A 22,213-nucleotide genomic window follows, 5' to 3' on the forward strand; every position below is an offset into this window, starting at 1 on the left:
GTCTTTTTTTTCGCTTTAGTTCTTGTTCTGTCTTGTTTGGTTCTGTTTCCTGTTTTATTTTGAAAGGTTTCCTGTCTTGTCATGTTTCTTGAGTTTTACTTCCTTTGGTCCCCATCTGCCCTAATCGTGTTCACCTGTGTCTTGTCTGCCCTGTCTGTATATAAGTCTTGTCTCTGCCTTCCTCCTGTGCTGGTCCATTAACTTCTGCTCATGTTGATCACGTCTTCTTGTCTGGCGTCCATGTCCCTTGCCATGCCACAGTAAGTTTTTGTTTTTAGTTTTGTCATCCTGCTCTGCAGCGCTTTTTGTTAGTTAAATAAACCCACTTGCCCTGAACCCGTTTGCCTCCCGTCTCTGCGCCTGGGTCCTACCTGCTCTCGAGCCTCCCCCCCACACGACATCTATACATCCAATGAAATTAAACTACAAATCAACAAACACAACTGATAACAAATGTCTCTAAAATTTGATTTGTATATTTGCAGAACCTTAAAAACACCAAACAAATAACAAATGCTTCCCAAATAAAGCACAAAAAATGGAACACAAAATGTAAAACCCAAGTTAGAAATTGCAATTTGAAAAAGATACTTTTTTCAGCAGCTTTTCAAAATCATTCACCAATTATACTCTTCTGTGGATAAAACAAAGAACTCCAGAACAATGAAGCCATTTCTCTAAGTCTCTCACCTTCAGTTTTAAACAAGGTCTGTGAAAATCCACCATACATTGGTCACATGAACTCAGAGACCTGCTAAAAGTGCACAATTGTAAAAGCTCTTTTATATAGACAACTGTTTGTTTGCTTAGAGCTCTAAATATAAAAAAAAATGCTTTTCTATCACCTAGACACAGATGGAGAACCATATCAACTGGATTAATAACAGGGTGGCATGTTTAGACAACATGAAGCTGTCCATCACATTTTTGACCTAAACATGTAAACACATCCTTGGCTCTGCGGTTAGGAAATGGTATTTGGGAATCTCTTTATACCAGGAGCCAGCCTGGCCATTGGAACATCGCCACAGTGCCCATCCAGACTGGGACAGCAACGGGGTCCACTTCAGAGCCGTGAGCTGCTGTGTTTAACTCCAGCTGTCCCAGCAAGGTAGACAACTGCAGCAACATCCACTGACCAAGCTGACAAGCCCTGGCAGAAAAGATCCCCACAAGAAAAACACTGGCTAAGGCAGGCTGGTCAAAAAAAAAATAGTTTTGCCATTGTCTTGCAGCTCGCAGATCAAGTGGTTTAGTTTTCCAGTAATGTCAGTCAAGAATGCAAGTTCAGATTCACAATGTTCATATTCACCATATTCAACAGACATCTCCTCCAATAGCACCTTAAAAATCCTGTGCTGTTTTGCTTTGCAGCTGAGGTTGTTTACGATTTTCAGAATAAGAGTCATTATATGTCCAGAGCCAATCACTTCTGCACATAAGGCCTGCTGGTGAATGACGCAGCAGTAATGCAGACATTTTGGAAAGTCTGGGTCAGCTTTACAGTGAGTGATGAAACCTGTTTGTCTATTGATCATAGCAGGAGTCCCATCTGCAGTCACTGCTACCAGCTTTTCTAATTGTACCTTTTTCTGCACAAAAACTCCTTCACCGTGTTATACATTTCAACTCCTCTTGTAGTTGTCTGTTAGGGCAGATGTGTCAGGAGTTCTTCTCTTGTGGAAACCAAAAGCTATGCTGTACTGTTGCCGTCCACAGACTCATCACACTGGACGTTAACCACCTGCACTTTGCAAGATCCCGGTCCAGCTAATTGGCCAAGTTATCAGACATAGCTGACACTCATCTAGACATTGTAGTGGAAATTGAATGAGTTCTATTGTTCTCATCCTTAGGGACAGTGATAGCAATTATCATCATTGCTTGAATTTTTTTCATGCTATATGCAAAAGTCTTTGTCCCTTAAGGCAACAGATTACAGCCCCCCCCCCAGGCTGCTGTCGTATTAACAATAGCTTGGAGCTCCAGAATGGACAAGAAAAAACGACGAGAATGGCTCGAGCAGGGCGTTGCTCACGGGGCGGTCGCTCGTGCCAGGCGGTCGCACGTGCTCGGGCCCGCTAAATGCTACTTGTAGCTTTAATTATTAGGGCCCGAGCACGGAGTGCAAGGACCCTATTGTATCTGTTAGAGTTATTATTATTAGGGCCCGAGCACGGAGTGCAAGGACCCTATTGTATCTGTTAGGTTTATTATTATTAGGGCCCGAGCACGGAGTGCAAGGACCCTATTGTATCTGTTAGGTTTATTATTAGGGCCCGAGCACGGAGTGCAAGGACCCTATTGTATCTGTTAGGTTTATTATTATTATTATTATTTTTCTTCTGCCGGAAGAATCGCATTTTTGAGGCCTTTAACATACCCCAAAACTCACCAAATTTGGCACACACATCAGGGGTCGCGAAAAATTTCGTATTTTATGAGAAATTGGCATGGGTGCGCAAAAATGGCTCGACAGCGCCACCTACACTGACTTTTGTCCCGACGCCCCGCATACGCTTTAACGTACAAGCTTGATTTTTTCAGGGCATGTTCATCAGATGGAAACCTACAAAAAAGTCTGTAGGTACCAAGCTGTCAGTCGCACAGGAAGTCTGCTATATTGATGTCAATATGTCATTTTTGCTCTTGTAGCACCTTTGTCGCCGGAAGCTACCAATTGATATGAATAAGCAACTAAATGGCTAATGGGCTAGGGATCAGAAGTCTAGTTATCGTCTCAAGGAGGGAGGGGCAGGAGACTGGAATTGTTCATGGATTAGTAGCACCTTTAATGACTTGTACAGATGATTTACAGTGATAAATAGTGAAACATAGAATGGCCATTCAAACATATATATACAAAAGCACTTCAAGAAGTAAACACATCAGCATTACTATACTCTTGTTAAGATAGCCTTTGTCAGAGGGGAAGAGTCCAGTTTCTCTTTAACTGCACCACACAGGGAGAAAATATTCAAAGAAGACTCGCCCACCGTTCAGAGGATATCCATAGCGGCTCAAGGAAGCCGTTGCGGTGGGGAGAGTCAAATGAAGGTCTGTCGAACCGTTCAGGGAAACAGCAGAAAACTGTGCTTTGACTTATGAGGGAAAGACAAGAAGAAACAAAAACCCTCTACCGGCCCGGAGGGAGGACGCGGCTCTTCTTAGTGTTCAGATTCCAAGGTCTAGCTCGCCACCTGGACCCGGCCTGGATAACAGGACCAAAGCCACAGGAAATCGCGTGTTAACACGTCAAAAACAATATAAGACATCATAACATATAGTGTGCACACAAAAATCATAAACACAGCACTAGCTGTGCTACATTCATGTAAAGACAAAGACAAAACATTAAACATATTAACATAACATATACCCATACTGAATGTACAATATTCGGGTCATACTATGAGTCATTATGCTTGGATATGATAGGTAACATTTAACGTTAACCACATCTGATACACAGTAGCAGCTAAAGCTACGTTAGCAAACAAATAGACAACTCACCAGATTCCGCCAACCACATATTACCAACGCTTTTATGTATGGTGGAACTGTGGACCGGATAGAGGGCTCCTATGACAACATGTTACCACATTAATCACTTAGCGGAAAATGGTGGTTAACGAGATGTAAATTCCGACCGATACCGTACCGCTCATGTAGCTTCCCCGCCGCGTCTTAAACCATTGATTCCCTGCACCCTAATAAGCGTACGCGACTGGTCGCGCCGTATCACGTGATGTCCTGATGACACGAGAAGCTTGGCCGTGATTGGCCAACTAGCCCACGTGAGGGAGTGACGTCGAAGGGGAAACAGAAGGTGACGAGAAATGCGCAGAAAGGAAACTAACAGACGGTTAAGGCAAAACAAAGTAGGTAAAACCACCTGGGCTACACTCTATTTTGGACATTTGCAGGCCTCCTTCTAGAACGAACTCCTCCTAGAGATTTGTGAATAATGACTCCAAACTTTGGTTTTGTAAACTAGACACATGTCCGATGTTAAATTGCAAAGCTTTTAAGTTTTTACAGAAGTTTGTGACCGTGGCGGCGCGTAGAAATTCGACGTTGTTTCGAAAACACGCCATGAAAAGAAAAATGGCCATAACTCAGCCATGCATAATCCAATCTGATCAAAAATTGATATGCATGATTGTAGTCTGACTCTGAACACATCTGCAGTGAAAGAATCTGGAAAAAGTGTAGCGCCACCTGCTGGCAAGAGGAAATGACATGTTTGACTTGGAGCATCACTGCTCCGAGTAGGATGAGCCGACACACCTGAAAATGACGTCCACCTGTTGAAAAGCCATTGAAGTTTACTCTGACAAAAAACCATAACTTTCAATGCGGGGGTGTGGTCGTGACAGAGCGGCAAAGTTGGGCATCTCGCTATGCACACAAAAGTTGCTCTCACGTGCACATTCCTTGTCCAATCTCACTGAAATTCAATGGATATGATGAAGCTTCTATTCTGAACCCATGGATATGACAATCTTGGACGAGCTCTATAGCGCCACCTAGTTATTGCATTGGGCACATTCTGCCCTGTATTTTCTCTTTGCTTTGTCCGATGTGCATGAAATTAAAACTGGAGATATTCAGAAGGGTCCTCTCTCATCATGTAAAGTTTCATGGGTGTACACCTGACGGTGCCTGCGTAACAGGAAGTGGTCGATTATGTGCACCCAAATAATAGAAATTTATTATAAATCAGCCGTTTGTCTCAGGAAGCTGAGATTTCAGAATTAGATGCCTTTAATAACCTCCAGCTTTGATATGTAACACTATAGGGTCTACGAGAAACTTCATCACTTGATTTTTTTAATGAAATTTTGGACTGAACAAAGATTTTTAGCATAAATTCTGTTTAGGTTATCAGCACCAAGAATTCAACTTTCATAGGCATTTATGTGCTACTGCTTCCTAAAAAAATTCAGAATGATTGAAGTTACAGGTGACATCTTAGAGAGCATTACATCCAAAAAGGTCCGAAAACGTCTTTTTAGGCAAAACTACAAACACCTATTTTTTTTCATAACTTAATCATCATATATCAACACCATTTATTTTTTCAAATGTAGGGATCTGTGTTTGCTGCCTTCCATATTTTTTTCAGAAGTCCAGGTGAAACAGATGATTTTAAAAAAATCCTGATTCATCCCAAAACCTGTGCTTTTTCCGTCTGGACTCCAAACAAGTGTGTTTTAAAATTACTTATGCTTCAAATATCCACACCAAGTTTCACACGCATATAGCTGAACATGTCTAAATGCTTCTTGAATATTCTTTACAGATATAAAATGTACTGGTCAACTGTAGGATGTCATTTCCTCTTACATGCTTAAGTCTTTTCCTCATGCTGCAGCCTGCTCCTCAATCATCCCTGTTGCTGGAGTCAAATTTCACACACCCCCCCCCCCCCCCCCCACACACACACACCAGCTGCCAGTTCATATGCTAACTAACCCAGAAGTGAGGTGACAAGAGTTTAGACACAAGAGGGAGGGCAGACTGCTTTTTCATTTGTTTTGTATGTCTTTCATAGATTTTTATGAATAATCATTGCTTTTCTAGTCATGTAAAATGCAATTAACCTAATATTTTATCTTTTTTTTTACAAACAAAACATATGAATGTGCTCCAAAACAAAACCCAACTCTCAGTACAGTTCTACAGATGTAACATAAGACTTAGACAGTAAATGTCTCTTTTATCCTTTTTTAATCAATGCTGCAACTTCTTTTCCTTAATATAAATCCAATGAAATTAAACTACAAAACCAAAAAACACAACGTATAGCAAATTTCTCTAAATAAATTGTGTATATACAATATGTAGCACTTTTAAACAAAATAATAACAAATCCTTCCAATACAAGCACAGAAAAATGGAACACAAAATTTAAAACCCAAATTTGAAATGGCAATTTTAAAAAGATAATTTTTTCAGCCTGCTAAAAGTGCACAATTGTAAAAGCTCTTTTATATAGACAACTGTTTGGTTGCTTAGAGCTCTAAATATAAAAACAATGCCTTTATGGACGTGGCACGGATGGCACGGATGTTCAGCAGGGTAAACCCCAGGAAAGCGGCGGGACCTGATGGAGTTCCCGGAAAGGTTCTGCGGGCCTGCGCCGATCAACTCTCCCAGGTCTTCACAAAAATCTTCAACCTGTCGCTAGCTCAGGCTTTCATCCCTGCTTGCCTGAAGTCATCCACTATCATCCCGATACCCAAAAAGTCCTCATCCACAGCCTTCCTCACGGACTTCCGCCCAGTTGCACTCACTGCTGTCATCACAAAGTGTCTGGAGCGGCTGCTCCTGGGACACATCAAAGACTCCCTCCCTCCAATCTTCGTCCCCCACCAGTTTGCTTACAAAGCAAACAGATCAACGGATGATGCCATTTCCATCACCCTCCACACTGCGCTGAGCCACCTGGAACACAGAGACACCTACGCCAGGATGCTCTTTGTGGACTATAGCTCAGCCTTTAACACAATCATTCCTGACATTCTGGTCAACAAACTGTCTGAACTAGGACTCCACCCACTCACCTGCTCGTGGATCAAGGACTTCCTGACAAACAGACCACAGACAGTCAAACTTGACCCCCACATCTCCTCCACCCGGACGCTGAGCACAGGCTCCACACAGGGATGTGTGCTGAGTCCTCTGCTGTATACACTGTACACAGCAGACTGCAGACCAGCCCACACCAGCAACACCGTGGTGAAGTTTGCAGACGACACTACTGTGGTGGGGCTGATCTCTGGGGACGACGAGACGGCCTACAGAGACGAAGTCCTGAAACTCTCAAGGTGGTGTCAGGCTAATAACCTCATCCTGAACACCACCAAGACCAAGGAGATCATCCTGGACTTCAGAAAAAACAGAACAGATCCACCCCCACTCTACATCGATGGAAACTGTGTGGAGAGGGTCCACAGCTTCACCCTCCTGGGCACCACCATCTCTGCTGACCTCACATGGTCTAACAACACCATGACTGTCATCAGGAAGGCCCAGCAACGCCTGCACTTCCTGAGAAAACTTAGGAGGAACGACGTCAGCCAGGAGCTGCTGGTAACGTTCTACCGCTCAACCATTGAGAGCATTCTGTCCTATGGCATCAAAGTGTGGTTTTCCCACTGCACTGAAGCAGAACGGCAGAGCCTCCAGAGAGTGGTAAAGACAGCGCAGAGGATCATCGGCTGCCCCCTCCCCTCACTGAAGGACATTTACCAGTCTCGCTGCCTCAGCAGAGTGACTAGCATCACCACTAACTCCACCCATTCTGCTTTCCCTCTGTTTGAACTGCTGCCCTCTGGAAGGAGGTACAGGTCCATCAGAACCAGGACAAACAGACTAAGAAACAGCTTTTTTCCACAGGCAATTATCATACGGAATGCACATACGTCCACCAACCACACCTCACTCTAATTTTACTACAATGCGTGCAATATCCTGACTGTCTAACCGGGTCACTGTGCAATAACTTGATATTTATTAAGCTGTGCTCACAGCAACTCATGTAATTCCATTCTATTTTATTCACAAATATTTAATATTTAACAGTTTCTGTCCATATTGTTCATTTTTTGTTAAGAGTTGTAAATACAGTATTTCTTTTTCTATTCTATTTTTATTTTTATTTTATGTAACTCCTTCACTCCAAGGCTGCTGCAATTTCATTGTATCCCCATGTACAATGACAATAAACGATTCTGATTCTGATTATATCACTTAGACACAGATGGAGAACCATATCAACTGGATTGGTAACAGCAACAACCACCGACCAAGCCGGCAAGCCCTGGCAGAAAAGATCCCCACAAGAAACACTGCAGGCTGTTCCATAAAAAATATAGTTTTACCATTGCCTTGCAGATCACAGTTGAAGTGGTTTAGTTTTCCTAAAAAAATTCAGAATGATTGAAGTTACAGGTGAACTTTTAGACAACATTTGATCCAAAAAGGTCCGAAAACGTCTTTTTAGGCAAAACTGCAAACACCTATTTTTTTGCATAACTTATCTTTCAAATATCAGCACAAAAAAATTAAAAACGGTAGGGATCTGTGTTTGCTGCCTTCCATATTTTTTTCAGACTTAAAAGTGTAACAGATGATTTATAAAAAATCCTTTTTCATCCAAAAACCTGTGTTAAATCTGTCTAGACTTAGTATTAAAAACTCTCCAAGATGAATGTGCCTGACTCCACCTGCAGGTGGATCACAGACTTCCTGACGGACAGACAGCAGTATGTGAGGCTGGGGAAGCTCGTCTCAGATACTCGGACCACAAGCACCGGATCCCCCCAGGGCTGTGTCCTTTCACCCCTGTTACTCTCCCTGTACACAAACAGCTGCACAGCTGGTCACCTGTCTGTCAAACTCCTGAAGTTTGCTGACGACACCACACTCATCGGCCTCATCTCTGACGGAGATGAGTCGGCCTACAGGAGTGAAATAGCCAGGCTGGTGTCATAGTGCAGCGCTAACAACCTGGAGCTTAATGCTCTGAAGACAGTGGAGATGACAGTGGACTTCAGGAAGGCCCCAGCCCCCCTCCCCCCTGTCATCCTCTGTGACTCCCCGGTGACCTCTGTGGAGTCCTTCTGCTTCCTGGGAACCATCATCAGCCAGGACCTCAAGTGGGAGCAGAACATCAGCTCCATCACTAAGAAGGTCCAGCAGAGGATGTACTTCCTGAGGCAGCTGAAGAAGTTTCACCTCCCTGAAAAGATGCTGGTAGACTTTTACACCGCCATCATCGAATCCACCCTCACGTCCTCCATCACAGTCTGGTTCGCTGCGGCCACGGCCAGAGACAAGGCCAAGCTGCAACGCGTCATCCACTCAGCAGAGAAGGTGATCGGCTGCCACCTCCCGTCTCTCCAGGAGCTGCACATCTCCAGGACCTGGAGGCGGGCAGCCAGGATTGTAGCCAACCCCTCTCATCCAGGACATAATCTCTTTCGGCCCCTCCCTTCTGGCAAGAGGCTCCGGTCCATCAGGACCAGGACCTCGCGCCACAAGAACAGCTTCTTCCCCACTGCAGCCAGCCTGCTGAACAGAACCCCAACTCCCCCAGGTGACCCCCCCCCCCCCCCCCCCCCGCCCACCAAAGGACTGTCGGTGCCACTTACAGGCCCCACCATCCCAGCCCATCTGTGCTCCCACTTTAATTCACCTTACTCTACTGTATATAGTGTGTTGTTGTTGTTAACTTAATTTTTAACTTATTCTTAATTGCACTATACACCAAGTCAAATTCCTCGTTTTGTAAAGTGCGCTCTACTGAACCTGGCAATAAAACTTTTTCTGATTTCTGATTCTATTAATCATTGTTTTTTATTCATTCAAAATGCAATTAAATCAATATTTTATCTTTTTTCTTTTCCTTTTTCTTTTTTTTATCTCTTATATCCTTTTTTATAATCAATGTTTGAACTTCTTTTCCTTTCTATTGTCATGGTTTCAGTTTGTTGTCTTTTTTTTCGCTTTAGTTCTTGTTCTGTCTTGTTTGGTTCTGTTTCCTGTTTTATTTTGAAAGGTTTCCTGTCTTGTCATGTTTTTGAGTTTTACTTCCTTTGGTCCCCATCTGCCCTAATCGTGTTCACCTGTGTCTTGTCTGCCCTGTCTGTATATAAGTCTTGTCTCTGCCTTCCTCCTGTGCTGGTCCATTAACTTCTGCTCATGTTGATCACGTCTTCTTGTCTGGCGTCCATGTCCCTTGCCATGCCACAGTAAGTTTTTGTTTTTAGTTTTGTCATCCTGCTCTGCAGCGCTTTTTGTTAGTTAAATAAACCCACTTGCCCTGAACCCGTTTGCCTCCCGTCTCTGCGCCTGGGTCCTACCTGCTGTCGAGCCTCCCCCCCACACGACATCTATACATCCAATGAAATTAAACTACAAATCAACAAACACAACTGATAACAAATGTCTCTAAAAAATGATGTGTATATTTGCAGAACCTTAAAAACACCAAACAAATAACAAATGCTTCCCAAATAAAGCACAAAAAATGGAACACAAAATGTAAAACCCAAGTTAGAAATTGCAATTTGAAAAGATACTTTTTTCAGCAGCTTTTCAAAATCAATCACCAATTCTACTCTTCTGTGGATGAAACAAAGAACTCCAGAACAATGAAGCCATTTCTCTAAGTCTCTCTCACCTTCAGTTTTAAACAAGGTCTGTGAAAATCCACCATACATTGGTCACATGAACTCAGAGACCTGCTAAAAGTGCACAATTGTAAAAGCTCTTTTATATAGACAACTGTTTGTTTGCTTAGAGCTGTAAATATAAAAAAAAATGCTTTTCTATCACCTAGACACAGATGGAGAACCATATCAACTGGATTAATAACAGGGTGGCATGTTTAGACAACATGAAGCTGTCCATCACATTTTTGACCTAAACATGTAAACACATCCTTGGCTCTGCGGTTAGGAAATGGTATTTGGGAATCTCTTTATACCAGGAGCCAGCCTGGCCATTGGAACATCGCCACAGTGCCCATCCAGACTGGGACAGCAACGGGGTCCACTTCAGAGCCGTGAGCTGCTGTGTTTAACTCCAGCTGTCCCAGCAAGGGAGACAACTGCAGCAACATCCACTGACCAAGCTGACAAGCCCTGGCAGAAAAGATCCCCACAAGAAAAACACTGGCTCAGGCAGGCTGGTCAAAAAAAAATAGTTTTGCCATTGTCTTGAGGCTCGCAGATCAAGTGGTTTAGTTTTCCAGTAATGTCAGTCAAGAATGCAAGTTCAGATTCACAATGTTCATATTCACCATATTCAACAGACATCTCCTCCAATAGCACCTTAAAAATCCTGTGCTGTTTTGCTTTGCAGCTGAGGTTGTTTACGATTTTCAGAATAAGAGTCATTATATGTCCAGAGCCAATCACTTCTGCACATAAGGCCTGCTGGTGAATGACGCAGCAGTAATGCAGACATTTTGGAAAGTCTGGGTCAGCTTTACAGTGAGTGATGAAACCTGTTTGTCTATTGATCATAGCAGGAGTCCCATCTGCAGTCACTGCTACCAGCTTTTCTAATTGTACCTTTTTCTGCACAAAAACTCCTTCACCGTGTTATACATTTCAACTCCTCTTGTAGTTGTCTGTTAGGGCAGATGTGTCAGGAGTTCTTCTCTTGTGGAAACCAAAAGCTATGCTGTACTGTTGCCGTCCACAGACTCATCACACTGGACGTTAACCACCTGCACTTTGCAAGATCCCGGTCCAGCTAATTGGCCAAGTTATCAGACATAGCTGACACTCATCTAGACATTGTAGTGGAAATTGAATGAGTTCTATTGTTCTCATCCTTAGGGACAGTGATAGCAATTATCATCATTGCTTGAATTTTTTTCATGCTATATGCAAAAGTCTTTGTCCCTTAAGGCAACAGATTACAGCCCCCCCCCCCCCCCCCCCCCCCCCAGGCTGCTGTCGTATTAACAATAGCTTGGAGCTCCAGAATGGACAAGAAAAAACGACGAGAATGGCTCGAGCAGGGCGTTGCTCACGGGGCGGTCGCTCGTGCCATGCGGTCGCACGTGCTCGGGCCCGCTAAATGCTACTTGTAGCTTTATTATTATTATTATTTTTCTTCTGCCGGAAGAATCGCATTTTTGAGGCCTTTAACATACCCCAAAACTCACCAAATTTGGCACACACATCAGGGGTCGCGAAAAATTTCGTATTTTATGAGAAATTGGCATGGGTGCGCAAAAATGGCTCGACAGCGCCACCTACACTGACTTTTGTCCCGACGCCCCGCATACGCTTTAACGTACAAGCTTGATTTTTTCAGGGCATGTTCATCAGATGGAAACCTACAAAAAAGTCTGTAGGTACCAAGCTGTCAGTCGCACAGGAAGTCTGCTATATTGATGTCAATATGTCATTTTTGCTCTATTTTGGACATTTGCAGGCCTCCTTCTAGAACGAACTCCTCCTAGAGATTTGTGAATAATGACTCCAAACTTTGGTTTTGTAAACTAGACACATGTCCGATGTTAAATTGCAAAGCTTTTAAGTTTTTACAGAAGTTTGTGACCGTGGCGGCGCGTAGAAATTCGACGTTGTTTCGAAAACACGCCATGAAAAGAAAAATGGCCATAACTCAGCCATGCATAATCCAATCTGATCAAAAATTGATATGCATGATTGTAGTCTGACTCTGAACACATCTGCAGTGAAAGAATCTGGAAAAAGTGTAGCGCCACCTGCTGGCAAGAGGAAATGACATGTTTGACTTGGAGCATCACTGCTCCGAGTAGGATGAGCCGACACACCTGAAAATGACGTCCACCTGTTGAAAAGCCATTGAAGTTTACTCTGACAAAAAACCATAACTTTCAATGCGGGGGTGTGGTCGTGACAGAGCGGCAAAGTTGGGCATCTCGCTATGCACACAAAAGTTGCTCTCACGTGCACATTCCTTGTCCAATCTCACTGAAATTCAATGGATATGATGAAGCTTCTATTCTGAACCCATGGATATGACAATCTTGGACGAGCTCTATAGCGCCACCTAGTTATTGCATTGGGCACATTCTGCCCTGTATTTTCTCTTTGCTTTGTCCGATGTGCATGAAATTAAAACTGGAGATACTCAGAAGGGTCCTCTCTCATCATGTAAAGTTTCATGGGTGTACACCTGACGGTGCCTGCGTAACAGGAAGTGGTCGATTATGTGCACCCAAATAATAGAAATTTATTATAAATCAGCCGTTTGTCTCAGGAAGCTGAGATTTCAGAATTAGATGCCTTTAATAACCTCCAGCTTTGATATGTAACACTATAGGGTCTACGAGAAACTTCATCACTTGATTTTTTTAATGAAATTTTGGACTGAACAAAGATTTTTAGCATAAATTCTGTTTAGGTTATCAGCACCAAGAATTCAACTTTCATAGGCATTTATGTGCTACTGCTTCCTAAAAAAATTCAGAATGATTGAAGTTACAGGTGACATCTTAGAGAGCATTACATCCAAAAAGGTCCGAAAACGTCTTTTTAGGCAAAACTACAAACACCTATTTTTTTTCATAACTTAATCATCATATATCAACACCATTTATTTTTTCAAATGTAGGGATCTGTGTTTGCTGCCTTCCATATTTTTTTCAGAAGTCCAGGTGAAACAGATGATTTTAAAAAAATCCTGATTCATCCCAAAACCTGTGCTTTTTCCGTCTGGACTCCAAACAAGTGTGTTTTAAAATTACTTATGCTTCAAATATCCACACCAAGTTTCACACGCATATAGCTGAACATGTCTAAATGCTTCTTGAATATTCTTTACAGATATAAAATGAACTGGTCAACTGTAGGATGTCATTTCATCTTACATGCTTAAGTCTTTTCCTCATGCTGCAGCCTGCTCCTCAATCATCCCTGTTGCTGGAGTCAAATTTCACCCCCCCCCCTCCCCCCCCCCCCACACACACACACCAGCTGCCAGTTCATATGCTAACTAACCCAGAAGTGAGGTGACAAGAGTTTAGACACAAGAGGGAGGGCAGACTGCTTTTTCATTTGTTTTGTATGTCTTTCATAGATTTTTATGAATAATCATTGCTTTTCTAGTCATGTAAAATGCAATTAACCTAATATTTTATCTTTTTTTTTTTACAAACAAAACATATGAATGTGCTCCAAAACAAAACCCAACTCTCAGTACAGTTCTACAGATGTAACATAAGACTTAGACAGTAAATGTCTCTTTTATCCTTTTTTAATCAATGCTGCAACTTCTTTTCCTTAATATAAATCCAATGAAATTAAACTACAAAACCAAAAAACACAACGTATAGCAAATTTCTCTAAATAAATTATGTGTATATACAATATGTAGCACTTTTAAACAAAATAATAACAAATCCTTCCAATACAAGCACAGAAAAATGGAACACAAAATTTAAAACCCAAATTTGAAATGGCAATTTTAAAAAGATAATTTTTTCAGCCTGCTAAAAGTGCACAATTGTAAAAGCTCTTTTATATAGACAACTGTTTGGTTGCTTAGAGCTCTAAATATAAAAACAATGCCTTTATGGACGTGGCACGGATGGCACGGATGTTCAGCAGGGTAAACCCCAGGAAAGCGGCGGGACCTGATGGAGTTCCCGGAAAGGTTCTGCGGGCCTGCGCCGATCAACTCTCCCAGGTCTTCACAAAAATCTTCAACCTGTCGCTAGCTCAGGCTTTCATCCCTGCTTGCCTGAAGTCATCCACTATCATCCCGATACCCAAAAAGTCCTCATCCACAGCCTTCCTCACGGACTTCCGCCCAGTTGCACTCACTCCTGTCATCACAAAGTGTCTGGAGCGGCTGCTCCTGGGACACATTAAAGACTCCCTCCCTCCAATCTTCGTCCCCCACCAGTTTGCTTACAAAGCAAACAGATCAACGGATGATGCCATTTCCATCACCCTCCACACTGCGCTGAGCCACCTGGAACACAGAGACTCCTACGCCAGGATGCTCTTTGTGGACTATAGCTCAGCCTTTAACACAATCATTCCTGACATTCTGGTCAACAAACTGTCTGAACTAGGACTCCACCCACTCACCTGCTCGTGGATCAAGGACTTCCTGACAAACAGACCACAGACAGTCAAACTTGACCCCCACCTCTCCTCCACCCGGACGCTGAGCACAGGCTCCACACAGGGATGTGTGCTGAGTCCTCTGCTGTATACACTGTACACAGCAGACTGCAGACCAGCCCACACCAGCAACACCGTGGTGAAGTTTGCAGACGACACTACTGTGGTGGGGCTGATCTCTGGGGACGACGAGACGGCCTACAGAGACGAAGTCCTGAAACTCTCAAGGTGGTGTCAGGCTAATAACCTCATCCTGAACACCACCAAGACCAAGGAGATCATCCTGGACTTCAGAAAAAACAGAACAGATCCACCCCCACTCTACATCGATGGAAACTGTGTGGAGAGGGTCCACAGCTTCACCCTCCTGGGCACCACCATCTCTGCTGACCTCACATGGTCTAACAACACCATGACTGTCATCAGGAAGGCCCAGCAACGCCTGCACTTCCTGAGAAAACTTAGGAGGAACGACGTCAGCCAGGAGCTGCTGGTAACGTTCTACCGCTCAACCATTGAGAGCATTCTGTCCTATGGCATCAAAGTGTGGTTTTCCCACTGCACTGAAGCAGAACGGCAGAGCCTCCAGAGAGTGGTAAAGACAGCGCAGAGGATCATCGGCTGCCCCCTCCCCTCACTGAAGGACATTTACCAGTCTCGCTGCCTCAGCAGAGTGACTAGCATCACCACTAACTCCACCCATTCTGCTTTCCCTCTGTTTGAACTGCTGCCCTCTGGAAGGAGGTACAGGTCCATCAGAACCAGGACAAACAGACTAAGAAACAGCTTTTTTCCACAGGCAATTATCATACGGAATGCACATACGTCCACCAACCACACCTCACTCTAATTTTACTACAATGCGTGCAATATCCTGACTGTCTAACCGGGTCACTGTGCAATAACTTGATATTTATTAAGCTGTGCTCACAGCAACTCATGTAATTCCATTCTATTTTATTCACAAATATTTAATATTTAACAGTTTCTGTCCATATTGTTCATTTTTTGTTAAGAGTTGTAAATACAGTATTTCTTTTTCTATTCTATTTTTATTTTTATTTTATGTAACTCCTTCACTCCAAGGCTGCTGCAATTTCATTGTATCCCCATGTACAATGACAATAAACGATTCTGATTCTGATTATATCACTTAGACACAGATGGAGAACCATATCAACTGGATTGGTAACAGCAACAACCACCGACCAAGCCGGCAAGCCCTGGCAGAAAAGATCCCCACAAGAAACACTGCAGGCTGTTCCATAAAAAATATAGTTTTACCATTGCCTTGCAGATCACAGTTGAAGTGGTTTAGTTTTCCTAAAAAAATTCAGAATGATTGAAGTTACAGGTGAACTTTTAGACAACATTTGATCCAAAAAGGTCCGAAAACGTCTTTTTAGGCAAAACTGCAAACACCTATTTTTTTGCATAACTTATCTTTCAAATATCAGCACAAAAAAATTAAAAACGGTAGGGATCTGTGTTTGCTGCCTTCCATATTTTTTTCAGACTTAAAAGTGTAACAGATGATTTATAAAAAATCCTTTTTCATCCAAAAACCTGTGTTAAATCTGTCTAGACTTAGTATTAAAAACTCTCCAAGATGAATGTGCCTGACTCCACCTGCAGGTGGATCACAGACTTCCTGACGGACAGACAGCAGTATGTGAGGCTGGGGAAGCTCGTCTCAGATACTCGGACCACAAGCACCGGATCCCCCCAGGGCTGTGTCCTTTCACCCCTGTTACTCTCCCTGTACACAAACAGCTGCACAGCTGGTCACCTGTCTGTCAAACTCCTGAAGTTTGCTGACGACACCACACTCATCGGCCTCATCTCTGACGGAGATGAGTCGGCCTACAGGAGTGAAATAGCCAGGCTGGTGTCATAGTGCAGCGCTAACAACCTGGAGCTTAATGCTCTGAAGACAGTGGAGATGACAGTGGACTTCAGGAAGGCCCCAGCCCCCCTCCCCCCTGTCATCCTCTGTGACTCCCCGGTGACCTCTGTGGAGTCCTTCTGCTTCCTGGGAACCATCATCAGCCAGGACCTCAAGTGGGAGCAGAACATCAGCTCCATCACTAAGAAGGTCCAGCAGAGGATGTACTTCCTGAGGCAGCTGAAGAAGTTTCACCTCCCTGAAAAGATGCTGGTAGACTTTTACACCGCCATCATCGAATCCACCCTCACGTCCTCCATCACAGTCTGGTTCGCTGCGGCCACGGCCAGAGACAAGGCCAAGCTGCAACGCGTCATCCACTCAGCAGAGAAGGTGATCGGCTGCCACCTCCCGTCTCTCCAGGAGCTGCACATCTCCAGGACCTGGAGGCGGGCAGCCAGGATTGTAGCCAACCCCTCTCATCCAGGACATAATCTCTTTCGGCCCCTCCCTTCTGGCAAGAGGCTCCGGTCCATCAGGACCAGGACCTCGCGCCACAAGAACAGCTTCTTCCCCACTGCAGCCAGCCTGCTGAACAGAACCCCAACTCCCCCAGGTGACCACCCTCCCCCCCCCCCGCCCACCAAAGGACTGTCGGTGCCACTTACAGGCCCCACCATCCCAGCCCATCTGTGCTCCCACTTTAATTCACCTTACTCTACTGTATATAGTGTGTTGTTGTTGTTAACTTAATTTTTAACTTATTCTTAATTGCACTATACACCAAGTCAAATTCCTCGTTTTGTAAAGTGCGCTCTACTGAACCTGGCAATAAAACTTTTTCTGATTTCTGATTCTATTAATCATTGTTTTTTATTCATTCAAAATGCAATTAAATCAATATTTTATCTTTTTTCTTTTCCTTTTTCTTTTTTTTATCTCTTATATCCTTTTTTATAATCAATGTTTGAACTTCTTTTCCTTTCTATTGTCATGGTTTCAGTTTGTTGTCTTTTTTTTCGCTTTAGTTTTTGTTCTGTCTTGTTTGGTTCTGTTTCCTGTTTTATTTTGAAAGGTTTCCTGTCTTGTCATGTTTTTGAGTTTCACTTCCTTTGGTCCCCATCTGCCCTAATCGTGTTCACCTGTGTCTTGTCTGCCCTGTCTGTATATAAGTCTTGTCTCTGCCTTCCTCCTGTGCTGGTCCATTAACTTCTGCTCATGTTGATCACGTCTTCTTGTCTGGCGTCCATGTCCCTTGCCATGCCACAGTAAGTTTTTGTTTTTAGTTTTGTCATCCTGCTCTGCAGCGCTTTTTGTTAGTTAAATAAACCCACTTGCCCTGAACCCGTTTGCCTCCCGTCTCTGCGCCTGGGTCCTACCTGCTGTCGAGCCTCCCCCCCACACGACATCTATACATCCAATGAAATTAAACTACAAATCAACAAACACAACTGATAACAAATGTCTCTAAAAAATGATGTGTATATTTGCAGAACCTTAAAAACACCAAACAAATAACAAATGCTTCCCAAATAAAGCACAAAAAATGGAACACAAAATGTAAAACCCAAGTTAGAAATTGCAATTTGAAAAGATACTTTTTTCAGCAGCTTTTCAAAATCAATCACCAATTCTACTCTTCTGTGGATGAAACAAAGAACTCCAGAACAATGAAGCCATTTCTCTAAGTCTCTCTCACCTTCAGTTTTAAACAAGGTCTGTGAAAATCCACCATACATTGGTCACATGAACTCAGAGACCTGCTAAAAGTGCACAATTGTAAAAGCTCTTTTATATAGACAACTGTTTGTTTGCTTAGAGCTCTAAATATAAAAAAAAATGCTTTTCTATCACCTAGACACAGATGGAGAACCATATCAACTGGATTAATAACAGGGTGGCATGTTTAGACAACATGAAGCTGTCCATCACATTTTTGACCTAAACATGTAAACACATCCTTGGCTCTGCGGTTAGGAAATGGTATTTGGGAATCTCTTTATACCAGGAGCCAGCCTGGCCATTGGAACATCGCCACAGTGCCCATCCAGACTGGGACAGCAACGGGGTCCACTTCAGAGCCGTGAGCTGCTGTGTTTAACTCCAGCTGTCCCAGCAAGGGAGACAACTGCAGCAACATCCACTGACCAAGCTGACAAGCCCTGGCAGAAAAGATCCCCACAAGAAAAACACTGGCTCAGGCAGGCTGGTCAAAAAAAAATAGTTTTGCCATTGTCTTGAGGCTCGCAGATCAAGTGGTTTAGTTTTCCAGTAATGTCAGTCAAGAATGCAAGTTCAGATTCACAATGTTCATATTCACCATATTCAACAGACATCTCCTCCAATAGCACCTTAAAAATCCTGTGCTGTTTTGCTTTGCAGCTGAGGTTGTTTACGATTTTCAGAATAAGAGTCATTATATGTCCAGAGCCAATCACTTCTGCACATAAGGCCTGCTGGTGAATGACGCAGCAGTAATGCAGACATTTTGGAAAGTCTGGGTCAGCTTTACAGTGAGTGATGAAACCTGTTTGTCTATTGATCATAGCAGGAGTCCCATCTGCAGTCACTGCTACCAGCTTTTCTAATTGTACCTTTTTCTGCACAAAAACTCCTTCACCGTGTTATACATTTCAACTCCTCTTGTAGTTGTCTGTTAGGGCAGATGTGTCAGGAGTTCTTCTCTTGTGGAAACCAAAAGCTATGCTGTACTGTTGCCGTCCACAGACTCATTACACTGGACGTTAACCACCTGCACTTTGCAAGATCCCGGTCCAGCTAATTGGCCAAGTTATCAGACATAGCTGACACTCATCTAGACATTGTAGTGGAAATTGAATGAGTTCTATTGTTCTCATCCTTAGGGACAGTGATAGCAATTATCATCATTGCTTGAATTTTTTTCATGCTATATGCAAAAGTCTTTGTCCCTTAAGGCAACAGATTACAGCCCCCCCCCCCCCCCCCCCCCCCAGGCTGCTGTCGTATTAACAATAGCTTGGAGCTCCAGAATGGACAAGAAAAAACGACGAGAATGGCTCGAGCAGGGCGTTGCTCACGGGGCGGTCGCTCGTGCCATGCGGTCGCACGTGCTCGGGCCCGCTAAATGCTACTTGTAGCTTTAATTATTATTATTTTTCTTCTGCCGGAAGAATCGCATTTTTGAGGCCTTTAACATACCCCAAAACTCACCAAATTTGGCACACACATCAGGGGTCGCGAAAAATTTCGTATTTTATGAGAAATTGGCATGGGTGCGCAAAAATGGCTCGACAGCGCCACCTACACTGACTTTTGTCCCGACGCCCCGCATACGCTTTAACGTACAAGCTTGATTTTTTCAGGGCATGTTCATCAGATGGAAACCTACAAAAAAGTCTGTAGGTACCAAGCTGTCAGTCGCACAGGAAGTCTGCTATATTGATGTCAATATGTCATTTTTGCTCTATTTTGGACATTTGCAGGCCTCCTTCTAGAACGAACTCCTCCTAGAGATTTGTGAATAATGACTCCAAACTTTGGTTTTGTAAACTAGACACATGTCCGATGTTAAATTGCAAAGCTTTTAAGTTTTTACAGAAGTTTGTGACCGTGGCGGCGCGTAGAAATTCGACGTTGTTTCGAAAACACGCCATGAAAAGAAAAATGGCCATAACTCAGCCATGCATAATCCAATCTGATCAAAAATTGATATGCATGATTGTAGTCTGACTCTGAACACATCTGCAGTGAAAGAATCTGGAAAAAGTGTAGCGCCACCTGCTGGCAAGAGGAAATGACATGTTTGACTTGGAGCATCACTGCTCCGAGTAGGATGAGCCGACACACCTGAAAATGACGTCCACCTGTTGAAAAGCCATTGAAGTTTACTCTGACAAAAAACCATAACTTTCAATGCGGGGGTGTGGTCGTGACAGAGCGGCAAAGTTGGGCATCTCGCTATGCACACAAAAGTTGCTCTCACGTGCACATTCCTTGTCCAATCTCACTGAAATTCAATGGATATGATGAAGCTTCTATTCTGAACCCATGGATATGACAATCTTGGACGAGCTCTATAGCGCCACCTAGTTATTGCATTGGGCACATTCTGCCCTGTATTTTCTCTTTGCTTTGTCCGATGTGCATGAAATTAAAACTGGAGATACTCAGAAGGGTCCTCTCTCATCATGTAAAGTTTCATGGGTGTACACCTGACGGTGCCTGCGTAACAGGAAGTGGTCGATTATGTGCACCCAAATAATAGAAATTTATTATAAATCAGCCGTTTGTCTCAGGAAGCTGAGATTTCAGAATTAGATGCCTTTAATAACCTCCAGCTTTGATATGTAACACTATAGGGTCTACGAGAAACTTCATCACTTGATTTTTTTAATGAAATTTTGGACTGAACAAAGATTTTTAGCATAAATTCTGTTTAGGTTATCAGCACCAAGAATTCAACTTTCATAGGCATTTATGTGCTACTGCTTCCTAAAAAAATTCAGAATGATTGAAGTTACAGGTGACATCTTAGAGAGCATTACATCCAAAAAGGTCCGAAAACGTCTTTTTAGGCAAAACTACAAACACCTATTTTTTTTCATAACTTAATCATCATATATCAACACCATTTATTTTTTCAAATGTAGGGATCTGTGTTTGCTGCCTTCCATATTTTTTTCAGAAGTCCAGGTGAAACAGATGATTTTAAAAAAATCCTGATTCATCCCAAAACCTGTGCTTTTTCCGTCTGGACTCCAAACAAGTGTGTTTTAAAATTACTTATGCTTCAAATATCCACACCAAGTTTCACACGTATATAGCTGAACATGTCTAAATGCTTCTTGAATATTCTTTACAGATATAAAATGAACTGGTCAACTGTAGGATGTCATTTCCTCTTACATGCTTAAGTCTTTTCCTCATGCTGCAGCCTGCTCCTCAATCATCCCTGTTGCTGGAGTCAAATTTCACCCCCCCCCCCCCCCCCCACACACACACACCAGCTGCCAGTTCATATGCTAACTAACCCAGAAGTGAGGTGACAAGAGTTTAGACACAAGAGGGAGGGCAGACTGCTTTTTCATTTGTTTTGTATGTCTTTCATAGATTTTTATGAATAATCATTGCTTTTCTAGTCATGTAAAATGCAATTAACCTAATATTTTATCTTTTTTTTTTACAAACAAAACATATGAATGTGCTCCAAAACAAAACCCAACTCTCAGTACAGTTCTACAGATGTAACATAAGACTTAGACAGTAAATGTCTCTTTTATCCTTTTTTAATCAATGCTGCAACTTCTTTTCCTTAATATAAATCCAATGAAATTAAACTACAAAACCAAAAAACACAACGTATAGCAAATTTCTCTAAATAAATTATGTGTATATACAATATGTAGCACTTTTAAACAAAATAATAACAAATCCTTCCAATACAAGCACAGAAAAATGGAACACAAAATTTAAAACCCAAATTTGAAATGGCAATTTTAAAAAGATAATTTTTTCAGCCTGCTAAAAGTGCACAATTGTAAAAGCTCTTTTATATAGACAACTGTTTGGTTGCTTAGAGCTCTAAATATAAAAACAATGCCTTTATGGACGTGGCACGGATGGCACGGATGTTCAGCAGGGTAAACCCCAGGAAAGCGGCGGGACCTGATGGAGTTCCCGGAAAGGTTCTGCGGGCCTGCGC

General features: G+C 42.9%; 1 long non-coding RNA gene across 1 annotated transcript; it reads right to left on the reverse strand.

The window, feature by feature from the left end:
• Positions 1–3,017: 3,017 nt before the first annotated feature.
• Positions 3,018–3,789, reverse strand: LOC144993940 (uncharacterized). The gene is made up of 3 exons (XR_013657248.1): positions 3,662–3,789; positions 3,514–3,582; positions 3,018–3,211 (listed from the first exon to the last, which is right to left on the reverse strand). It is a non-coding gene; the product is annotated as an uncharacterized LOC144993940 (long non-coding RNA).
• Positions 3,790–22,213: the final 18,424 nt, after the last annotated feature.

Source organism: Oryzias latipes, chromosome 7 (assembly GCF_053564925.1).
Source record: "Oryzias latipes strain Hd-rR chromosome 7, Olatipes_Hd-rR_3.1".
NCBI lineage: Eukaryota > Metazoa > Chordata > Actinopteri > Beloniformes > Adrianichthyidae > Oryzias > Oryzias latipes.